Source organism: Lactuca sativa, chromosome 3 (assembly GCF_002870075.4).
Source record: "Lactuca sativa cultivar Salinas chromosome 3, Lsat_Salinas_v11, whole genome shotgun sequence".
Lineage (NCBI taxonomy): Eukaryota > Viridiplantae > Streptophyta > Magnoliopsida > Asterales > Asteraceae > Lactuca > Lactuca sativa.
In genome coordinates, this window is record NC_056625.2 from 174336071 (window position 1) to 174348681 (window position 12611).

The following is a 12611-nucleotide window of genomic DNA, read 5'->3' on the forward strand; positions in this document are numbered from 1 at the left end:
CATTAAATAGATACAACTTCAACGAATAGGTACATGTCTTGAGAGACAGTCTTGTGAGATGTATGAAATTATATATACTTAAAGGTCATAGTCCTAAACAATTTGCTTTAAGAAATAGACCTGAACATGATACCTAGTAAAGGCATGCTTAAGATGCTTCTAACAACATACTAGGAATAACTATTCAAAACATGTTAATCTATATTCCAATAAATACAATGATATTTGTTTTATACTTGTTCAAACAATGGAATAATGCAAGGCTAAAAGAAGTCGCCTTGTGTGATCTAAGAAGCCTATGTTTTATGGACTGAACATCTTTAAGCCCAAGAAATCTAGTAAGTCCCACATAGGTGAATCTCGTTTCTTTTGTAGAGAAACCTAATACCGGTGAGAGAAACTGATTCTCTTATCTAAAAAGAAAGTCTAGAAGAGACTAGTACATCATGTATCAACCAGATAGAACTTATACTTTTCATATAACATTAAAATAGTTGGTACTTAAATTTTAATCTAATATTTGTAAATTGTTTGCAGATATTTTATAGAAGAGTAACCAGTTGAGCACAGGCAAGTTGGAACTACACTCTCGGAATTTAGTTCATTATTTATGCTTAGAACATAAATTACTTGTAATACAAAACAATATTTGTTTTGGAACAATGTATGTTTTAAATTTAACATGTCTAAATATATATGTTTCAGTTATTTTATTTAAATGTTTGATTGTTTACTTGATCGTTTTTCATAACCATAATATTCATATCTGAAATAATTAACTTCTATTTATGAGACTATATCTCTTAATAGAATTGTAATGTAAATATCAATACTTTTTAAATAACAAGCATTATATCCAAACACTTTGACCTAAACTTGTTTTGAATCAAAGTTGTATAAGACATTGTTATCTTTATTATATAAATGAAATACATATATTCCAACTTCAGGAAATAGATCTTTGAAGGAAAATAATATATTTTATTTGACATATGTGAGTCTTATTTATATATAAAGGACTCCTGATAATATTTTCACTAAATTGTAGAGAAAATAATTATTATGGAAATATAAACTATGGTGTATGACTTCTTTTCTAGTAATGTCTAAGATTTAATGCAAGATAACAAATCAAATTTATTGAGAACTATAGTATTTATAATTATATTTTACATGGTAAAGCATAATTGTGAAACCTTTGTAGAAGTTTCAAACATAAAGTTGAGATACAATCCATTAACACCACCTAAATCTTTAAGTGATAATAAGGGATGAATTAGACTTCACCAGATAAAGTTTACATTCTAATTGGTAGAAATTATCTTCCTTTATGCTATTGGGATTATACCTTAATCATTATTAATTTAACTTCAATACAAGCACCAACAAATTACATATTTGTAGAATATTCTAAAAGGTAATTTGGATTATACGAACCCACAAAGAGTAAGTTCTCTTATTCTTCTAAATGTCGAGTCAGCATAAATCAAGCTTTTAGTGAAAAAACAAGTGGGGGGCACATAGATATCGAAGAAGCTCAAGAACCATAACCCGATGTAGAAATTGTTGGCACTAGTTTCAACAAGGAATTATCGAACTTGAATAATAACTATTCACAAACACAAACTGTTTGCATTAATGGTAGAAATCATCATTAACTTGAGAAACGTGGAATATCTCATTGATGAGTTCTTCTTTATGGTTTCTGGAAAATCCATCAACTACCAAGATCCTATATCAAATATTGGATTTGATAAATGACTTAGAGTCATGAACATTGAGATGTAATTCATGTATAATAATCAAGTATGTGCTTGATTAATCTTCCTCTGTTTATCAAGGATAGACGGAGTAAGAGATTCTTTTAGAAAGACTACATACATGGATATCATACACATTTAGAAAGGCTTGTTATAAAAGGATTTTATCATACTAGTGTCATTGACTATGGTCCTTATTATACTCATGACATTGACTATGATCAAAACTTTTCTCAACTAGCTATTATTAGATCAATAAGGATAGTATTTACTATAACATCATATTCTTAATATCATATATAACAAATAGATTTCAAGACAGGCCACTTTTTGTTAATAGATATCTACTAGAAGATATCTATATAGGTTACCCTAGAGTTTTTCTTAATCCATGTTATCCTAACCAAATGTGTAAAGCTTAAGATCTACTTGTGGATATAAAGCAATCATCTCAAGGTTGGAATAGTCATTTTAATATGAAGATACAAGGTATGATTTCATACCAAAAAGAAAAGAACATGTGTGTTTACTAAGAACTAGTGGGAACATAGTGATATTCCTAATCTTGTATGAATGAGACATACTTAACATTTGAAATAACATTCTCACTATGCATGGTTGTCTCAGTTTGACTTGAAAAATATTTATAAAATGAAACACTTAGGAATGACAAGATACATTCTTGGAATGTACAATTTATAGAGATATATAAAGATGAATGTTAAAACTTTTAAGTTCTTTTTCATGAATTAAAAATATCTTTAAAGAGGTCAAGATACAAAATTCCTTTTGAGGATTCTTGGCATAGTCACATGAAACCTTTTTGAGTCTGTCTCAAAAGGACCCAACACATAGGTTTGAACTAGATGAAATGATTTATATTCTATTTTCTTGGAAAATGAATCCATTATTTATGTCATATCATGAGATACAAATTGAATACATGGTTAAGTCACTGGATGACCATGAGGACATTCTATGAGTACTTAAGAAGAACTAAGAGAATATATATGAGATAATTAGTTTTGAATAAAATCTTCATGTAAAGAGCTACATTGGATTCAGATTTCTAAACAAATATAGATAATTATGAATTATAATTGGATTTTGACTTCATTATGGAATGAAGAGTAACTTTAGTCGGAATAAGGTCCAAGCAAAACATAATGATATAATCTACTACAAAATCAGAATACACTACTTTAGAAGTTGAAGTCAAATATGATTGGATGAATGAGTTCATTGAAAAGCTATGTCAATTTTTGCCATTAAAGTGTCACATATAAATCTTTATGACTTTGAGAGTATACTTAATCAAGCTAAGAGGTTCTATGTAACGGAAGAACATGCAGTACCTGAGTCGCGAGGTATGAGTTATTGTTTCATTCTATGTTTAATTCAAGTAAGAGGTGTTGGAGGATTGCGAGTACCCTAGGTACGCATGGCGTACTCCTTGCACGCTTATCATCGGGGGAACCCTGGCATACGCTAGGTGTAATCGAGCCAGGGGCAAACCCTAATTTTTAGGGTTTACACCCTATTTAAAGACCTTAAGTCCCTCAAGTCCTCTACCCTCTCAGCCTCTACTACCCTTTTAGTGAAAATCTTCAACCCTAGCCTCTTTGTGTGCATTTTAACCTTACCTTAAGGGTTTGTAGTGTTCTTTAGTGGTTTTGAAGGATATGGATGTTTTGGAGGAAGAAAAGGAGAATAAGGAGCTTGTTGACCTAGAGCTTTTGCACCATTTCCAACATAGTGAAGGTATAAAGTTTGAACCTTGATTATTACAAGCTTAGATCTAGGTTTAGGGTAGAATATGGCATATTTTGGTCCCATAGTTTGGTTTCTTGGAGTATGAGCAACTCTAGGCCATTTGAGTTGTCCTTTTGTACTCTTGGGAGTGTTTTGAGTCATAAAAATTGGATCTTGGTGGTTAAGACTGAACCATGCAAGTGTTACCAACCATCCAAGTGAGTTAATGAACTTAATTCATGGTTTGATCCCCATCCATGCATGCAAGAGGGTAAAGTTTGCAACTTTATGGATTAATATGTTATTTTGAGCTTGGATGTATGTTTTGGACGTAATGGTTGAGGGGATTAAGACATGGAAATGAGTATAGGTTGACTGGCCAGTACGTTAAGCGTACTTTAGAGTATGCTGCATGTACTAGGTCTGTGCCCCGATTCCTGTTGGTCATCAGTGTATGCTAGGCGTATGAGCCATGTATGTCGCGCCTATACAGTTTGTGGGCTTAGACAATTTTGGGCTCAATTTGTGTTGGGCCTTTTGGACTTTTTTAAGTTGGGCCTCAAGCCCACTTTATGGCAGTAGGTCATTTTTGGGCTTAAGGCCATGTTGGGAGTTCTTTGGCCATATTGGGATTTACAGGCCTTGTAGTTGGGGTTGGATGCCTTTTTGGGCTTTTTATGGATTTAGGCCTTAAAGGGGAGGGAGGCTCATTGAGGCAAGAATAAAGGAGCCCTTTTTTACCTTAAGTTAAGAACTAGAGTTTGGACCTTTTACTTAGAGTGTGACCTGATTTCTAATTAGGGTTTTAATCTTGTACGTTAGGAAGAGGTTTTTGCAAGTTATCCGCCGTGTGGGATTTGATATCTTTATATTGAGGCAAGTCTTCCTTCGAAGTATCCACGAGTCGAAAGCACCAATACCTGCCCACTAGTTTATGATGTGGTGTGATGATTGTCTTTGTGACAAGTGTCATTTATGCCTGTATTTGTTTCATGGTGAAATAGCCCCGATATCCGGTTGAAATAGACACGATAACCGATTGAAATAGACCGAAAGGGATTGCAAGCACCCATATATGCTTAACAATATCTGGTTGAAATAGATCGAAGGGGTAGACAAGCACCCAAATATGCTTGATAGTATCCGGTTGAAATAAACCGAAACGGTAGGAAAGCACCCAAATATGTTTGGCAATATGTTTGTTTAGTATGTGGTATTTCGGGGGAACTCACTAAGCTTTGTGCTTACAGTTTTCAGTTTTTGTTTTTGGTACTTCCAATTCGAAGGGGAAGGCTCAGTCTGATTGCACCACGTCACCTTATGATTTCCACATTTAGAGATTTTGGGAATTGTACTCTTATAACATGTTACTAGATACTCTTTTAACCATTTTGATATTAGTGACGTGTGATTTGAATGAAAGTAAAAAGAAAATTTTATCTGTATTTTTAGGATGTTACAGAACACCAATTACATAAGAGGAACAAATCCCATCATATCTTACAGAACATAAGAGGAACTATGCAAGACGCTTATGTAGTCAAGATGGGATTTGTTCCTATTATGTGTTGAGAGTTAGACATCTAATGTGCATTACCCAAAGTTCAATTACAAATGATATTGGTTGCGGTCGAAGGCTCATGTTCAACATGATGTTTGTAACAAAGGGACAATTGCTATACTTACAATAATACATTAATTGAAGCTTAGAGATTTTAGGAATTGGAGTTGACGAGTGACATTTTTCTTCATGTGTTATTGGGGGTAGTGAAGTGTTGTTAAACATTCATCTAAGAAAAAGCAGTCCAAGAGTTATTATCCAACAATCAGGTTAAGAAGTGCAGCAACTAAAAACAACATTATTCCTAATAAAACAAGTAGAGTTTAGTTTATTTGGTTAAGTTCTTGATTAAGTAAAGGATCTACAAATTAACAAGCAACAATTATCTTGAATGTTTGTTTTCATTTCATTTTGTAACACCCAAAATTCAGGCTAAATTTTTCATTTTTATAACAATATAACATCCATTTTAATAAAAAACACACTCATAATACTCAATTTCTTCAGAAACCATTACTCGAAAATCATAGTTATAATGAAATAATTGATTTGATTATATTCACAAATTTATAACAACATTATTACATTGTCATTCTTTAAAGCTAATTAAAAGGTTTTTATAGACACTTTAGACGAAATTCATTCTATATTTCTCTTTCAAAAATAACATAATTTTAGATGCAATAAAGTTCGAATTGCCAGTTTGAATTGAGAAGTGACACCAAATACAATTCATTTGATATATTAGTAACTATATATCAACGTTATACTGTCTATATCAATCTATGATGAGTCTTGTGCAAGTGAGAGATTCAAAGATCTAGTATGCCCAAGAGTCATTATAGAATGATATTGCTAATAAGACATGAGCCTATAGGGTCACACCTTATAACAAGTTACCATCAATTGATTATTTATTAGTATAATTTGATTATTAATAAATATACCAGCACTTGTATGTAATTGGAAAATTATTATTTCATTGGAATAATATTTTACTATTTGGGAATTTATTATTGTGAAAATAATATTTATTGGAAAAATAACAACGTAATATATCATAAAGTATGATTATTTATAAGTTATACTTATAGTTTAATAAAGTAGTTAGAGTTTATTTGTATATAAAATGTAGTCTTATAAAAAAAGATGTTTATATATATATATATATATATATATATATATATATATATATATATATATATCTTTGAATTAATTTATATATTAGATAGACTTTTATATAAAGATGACACACACACACACACAAATATATATATATATATATATATATATATATACACACACACACACATGCACACACACACACATAAAAACTAGCCATGAGTTAGGGTATGGGACAATTTTGTCTTCTTTTGCTCTTTTATTTTTGAATTTAGAGAAAAGACCATGCATGCTTCCCTTTTGAATTAGTTAATGTATTCTACCATGCTTGTGAGAAGCTTGTACCATGCTTTTACTTTATATCTCCTTTCATCTTTTGTCTACATGGGTTAAGGAATAAATAAAGACTATGTGATCTTGGGATCTAGTGATTCAAGATTTGCACTATTCTTCTTTTGGAGCATATAACTGAGAGCACAAAGGCTCCCAAAGGGCTGCCAATTTTCGGAATTTGAAAGCCTTTCTTCCTTCAACCTTTCTTGCATTCTTATGCTTGAAGAATGTCCCTTTTTCCGTTCACCTTTGAACATATATCTGATATATATTTTAAAGGCTTATGAACAACAAATCATAAGTGTATACTAGCATGTTTTGATGGTTCTACTCTTACTTTGGTGGATACTTCTAGAGAACTCTTATTTTAGAGTTTCATGCCATGTTCATCAACCTCCAACCTTCCATAAGGATCAAAGTCTTCAAAGGTAGTTTCACGTTCCTTCTATGGTTGTTTTAATATTTCAAAGTTTTACAAAATGATTTTTTGGTGGGAATAAAACTAATTTTATTTTGTTCAAATCTTAAGTTTCCTGTTGCAATGTTTTTGTTTTTGAAACAATTTTTTGGAATAAAAACCCAACGGATGTATGGTCCAAGAGTGCGTTGTACTTTATCTTATTAATCAGTTAGTTACATGTTGTAACTAGATGAAACATTAAGGGTCTAAATATTTGAACATGACATATATATATATATATATATATATATATATATATATATATATATATATATATATATATACTCATACCATATGTGTATAACTAGTTTTGATCTCTTTTATTATTATTTCTTAGAAAAAGTAATTCCCAAATAGTTGTTAAAAGTTATTTTTATAAAATAATAATATTCTAATTAAATACAAGTGTTGATTATAATTATTTATAATCAAATTACTCGAATAAATAATTAATAAGTAGTAACTTGCTATAAGGTGTGACCCTATAGGATCACATGTCATTAGCAAATATTATTCTATAATGACTTTTTGGGCATAAATATCTCTCAATTCAATCGAATCATTCCAGTAACAATCTCCAATAGTCAATAATGACATATTAAAAGAAAGCATGAAATACTGTGAATAATATCTGAGAGAACAAATTGATCTGATGCGCAGGGACAAGGTTTGAAAACTCAAACTTGAGTTAATACATAAGATCAATGTCTACTTACTAATGAATGTTCCAGTCAAGTCTGGATAGACCAGTCAAGTCTGAGTTAGAATATTCAACAGATATTTAAGCCATAAATGAATAATGAGAATTAAGATAAGTTAATAAATGAAGAACAAAGAGAATGTTGTAAAGAACAAGAAGGTGACGTAAATGAAATATTGCTAAAAAGTTTGAAAAATCCGTTAATTGATTTAACATTGAATGCTCGTATAATTAGGAGAATGAAGTACATGGTACTAACCGATTACATACATAGGATTGGATAAAAGAAATACATTTGACACTCTGAATATCCGAGTTGACACAAAAACTAAGTCCTATGACTGGTTAAATCAAACAAAAGACAAATACATTTAATGCATAAAGACAAAATACAGATTCCGGAACATCAAACAAAGTTCATTCCGGAATGCCTTCACTTTCTTTCTTCACATCACTAATCTTAACATCAGGTCCGGACACAAATAGATTCCGGAGCAGGCTTTACTTCGGAACTACAGCTAACTTTGGAATTGAAAAAAGGAATTAGGATTGCTAAAGGTTCACTTTCAGGTTCCAAAAATCTCCCCCTAAGTGAACTTAGTAATCAAGTCAGCTTAGATCGCTTCTTCTTTGATGAATGTGTAGGCTCGGAACAACCATTCTAGAACTTCGATGTACCAGGTAAGCTGACTCACAAACTTTGCTTTCACTTGTTCCGAAGCTTCAGACTTGGACGCTTGGCTGATGAACTTCCGAAGAGCTTTGGTTGGAACTAGGTGTTTATCCAGGACTCTGACAAAGTCTTTCTTGTTTGTATTCTTTGTTGTGTAGAAAAAACCTAGAACCGGTTCATCAATTGGTCCATCAGTAAGCAATTCAGCTTCAGGATGCACAAAATCAATCTTTGCAACAAAGTCTTCAGTTTCGAATAGATGACCCAGCTCATAGTCGCATCGACAAAATTCTGCGACATAATCTTTGAGGAAGCTCAGAGCAGCATGATAAGCTCCCATGCTGATATCATCATTTTGAAGTCCTCAAAAGTGAGCAACTAAGGTGAGAATGTCATTTGGATTTATTACCGGGAAGTCAACATTAGTGATGGTGCGGTATGTTGGTTTGTTCCGGATGATGTGATATTGGAACAATGGACAGTTGAGTTCAAAGTTTACCAAAATCTTTCTTCCGAACCCATAGATTTTTGTAATCCACTTCCTTGTCCACACTTCCTTTTTGAGGTTGTGCATTCTTGGAGTAGAAGGTTTTTAATCTTTCTCGCTCAGTTTGGATAATCATCTCTGGATCGTCATTTGGGTGAAGAGGGCCGAACTTGATGTAAACCTTATTGTATGGAGAGAGAAAGAGTGAGGAAGATCAAGCTGTTCGGAATCATTTGCTGGAAGATCATAGTACATGAAAGGTACAAAATCAGAATCATGAAGAATGCCTTCGCGGCATAAAAAGGATATTCGACGCAATGGATCAGGATTATCCTTAAGAGTATGAATCCGGATGTTGTCTTCCAATGATTTTTTGATTTCTTCTTGATACCATCCAAATTTTTGCTTTGGTGGAGGTCCAAAGTGGAAGGCATGATGTTTGGTTGTGATAGGTTTCTTGCCTTTGTCTTTCGTTAGGGCAAAGATGACATGCGCCATGTTTTCATCAATAACAAATTCCGGAGTGGGCGTCGGAATAGGTTCTTCCAGAATGATGTCAGGGATCCGGAGTGGGGAACATTGGTCAATAGGATCAATTTTTAGAGCCAGAATTGGTGGTAACATTGAAGGAGTGGCTCAAAAATCTTGAGTGGTGAGGAAGGTTTTGGCCTTTGGCATTTGTATTCCCATTTGAAGAACATCAGGTAAAGAAGATGGCCAAGAAACTGCAGACCAGATCCTCTTTTCTTCTTCAGTCATTGGCTTTGGGAAAAGCTTCCTTCGAGCTACAAGAGCACTAACTCCATTGGTGACATATTCTTCTTCTTCACTATCTTCATCATCGTCATTGTTCCCTAGAAGTCCAGAAATAAGTTGGACTTCATCATCGGAACTGATATTTTCATATCGTAGTTGAAAATCAGAGGCAGACTTCCAAGTGTGGCAACCCAAAACTTTCACCCTATGTAATTGGTCCGCGTATTGTCTTTAAACCTTGAATTCATCATCCTTTGTAAATCTTGTGGTTCCAAATGCGTGTTTTGGACATAACATAGTCTAGTTATGGGTCTTAGGAGGAGTTGGAAAGTGTTTCGCATCATGGAATCGGATCAAACACACCAAAAGAGGTGTGTGCGACCACACTCTTGCGTGTGTATGGCAGCACACCCATGTGGGCGGCCGCACACCCAACCGCACACCCTCCAGCCTCACACCCAAACATATATATAGATGGATACCCTCTTCATTCATTCATTTGGATGCTCCTTACCCTTTCTCTCTACTTCCTCTCTCTAAAATCTTCAACCAAGAACACCTTGAAGGCCTCATATTTGTGATCTAGTTCATCTTCAAGCTTATTAGTGGTAAACACTTGAATCCCAAGCTTTAAAACTCATCATGTTCATCATATTCATAGTCCCTTGAAGGTGTACGGCCGCACACCTTCATGAGGGGGGCAGCACACATTCAAATCTCCTTAGTGTGAAGAGCAAACACTTCATATGGACTCAAAAGAGGAGTGTACGGCCGCACACTCCTGTGTACGGCCGCACACACACCCTTCTGGCCGCACACACTTGTGTGCAACCTCACACACCCTTCTGGCCGCACACCTCAGCCGTACACTCAATTTCAAGGCTATGCACTCACTCAAATCCCCACTTTTGGCCCTAAACTTTCATGAATCATTAAGTATGGATCATGAGACACTTGTACTCAGTAATGCCGAGCCCTAAGGATGTTTTCCCATCATGTTTAAGCATGAACACCCTAGTTCGAACCCAATTATGTGTCATCACATGATTTATAGGGACCATTGGCATTCAGGGCATCCGTTGACACTCGAACCCTACGATAACCGGTGAGTTCATACCCCTTTAATGAACCTTTCAATTGTTTTTATATGTTTTAGGGGGGATACAAGTCAAATATACATGTTTATGAATATTAATCACATGTGATTCACTACCCGTAGTTCAAATCACATGTGATTAACCACTATGTCTTATAAAAGAACTTTGCATTTTCGAAACTACTTTGGACAAATGAACTATTTTCTAAATGTTTTCTTTGGACAAAATTCCTATTAAATAATTTTTTTATAAAATGTAACCACACTAATATATTTATATAAGTAAGACTTGAAGGACTTAGGACCGATAACTCGCCCTATTTCCTGTTCTTGTTTGATTGTGGGCTTAGGGTAGCTATTATCCATCCGACTGTCGTTGATTTCTTAGTTATATATCATGTACATTAGTGTTGGATACGAGCCTTTTCATTTCATTCGATGCCTACACTACTTAATTGCCAAGAATTACACACACTAAGTTAACTATAATGGGTATAGTTAAGGCCACTACTACTCGTTACTGCTACTACTTTACATACTATAATACACGCTATTACGAGACGACTCACTGGTAAGAGAACTCACTACGAGCTATACAAAAGACTACTACACTATAATACAAGAGAAAGTACTAATTAGGGGATAACACACTAACTCACTACGAGATACGCTATTTGCTACATACTATTCCTAGAGTTTTCCAACAGGAAGACGACGCTACATGTATAGATCTATACGGGGCAGACACTATTACATCCCGACTGTTAACCCCTATCCGAGCCGTGCAGACCCAGGGATGCCGCTACTTCTCTACACTATGCATGACCGGGAAGGTGATGGGGTACTCTATTACTCACACTATCAGTAGCATACAAGGAATACACTACATTCACACTAAAATACTAACACTAAAGAATAAGTTAAAAATCCCGAAGTAAATAAGTATCTATTTCTTATGGGAGTTTGCCCCACTATCACCGATATCAGGCATAAGTTTTCTTATTACACAACCTATTGGTGACTCACTACTATACCTTTACAACAAATGGTTTTAAATGAAGATATGTACATGCAACTTATAGGCCTTCACTTACAAGGTATTTTCTGGAAAATATAGGATTTTCTAGAGTTTTTCTTCTACTTACGAGTGTAAACTGCAACTTTTCACACTATCTGTACTAACACATTTTTACTAAAATTTACACTAAACTCTTATGAACTCACCAGCTTTATGCTGACACTCGTTTTCAAAATAACTTGTATCCTCAGGTCAAAGATAGTCAGGTACATGTGCAACATTTTGGAGAAGGTGGAGCATACAAGATCCATCTCTTATTTTTGTTATAATTTTGGTGTCTATTGAAACTTTACAGAACACACTTGTAATTAAAGTCCATATGTAAATGAAATGGTTGTATGTTTCTTGTTTTTACTATTATGCAATTGTGATGATACTGTACATGACGTCCTCCATCCTGAAACGTATTTTGCCGTTATCGGTTTTGGGGTGTGACAGATTGGTATCAGAGCATTGTTTATAGTGAATCAAGTATATCAACCTATAAAAGATATACGAACTATAAACACTTCGGGACTTAAACACTCTGACCAAGAATATATACTGTTAAGTATCTAAAAGATTTAACTAAGTATATATATACACACATCTCTATAAAACACAGGAGCCAATATCACCCTAGAACAGAAGAAAAGTATTAAGATTGTTGGATAACACAATTGGGCTTAGAGACATATAGTCACATTTGGGGGGGGATGTAGCCTGATCAACTACATTTTCCTGAGAGTCACTAGCAAGTGCCTAAGCTTGGTTGTGATGTTGCAACAAGTCTAAAACTTACCAACACTACCACAATACCGCTAGCATAAGAATACTATAGGAGTATTCTGTAT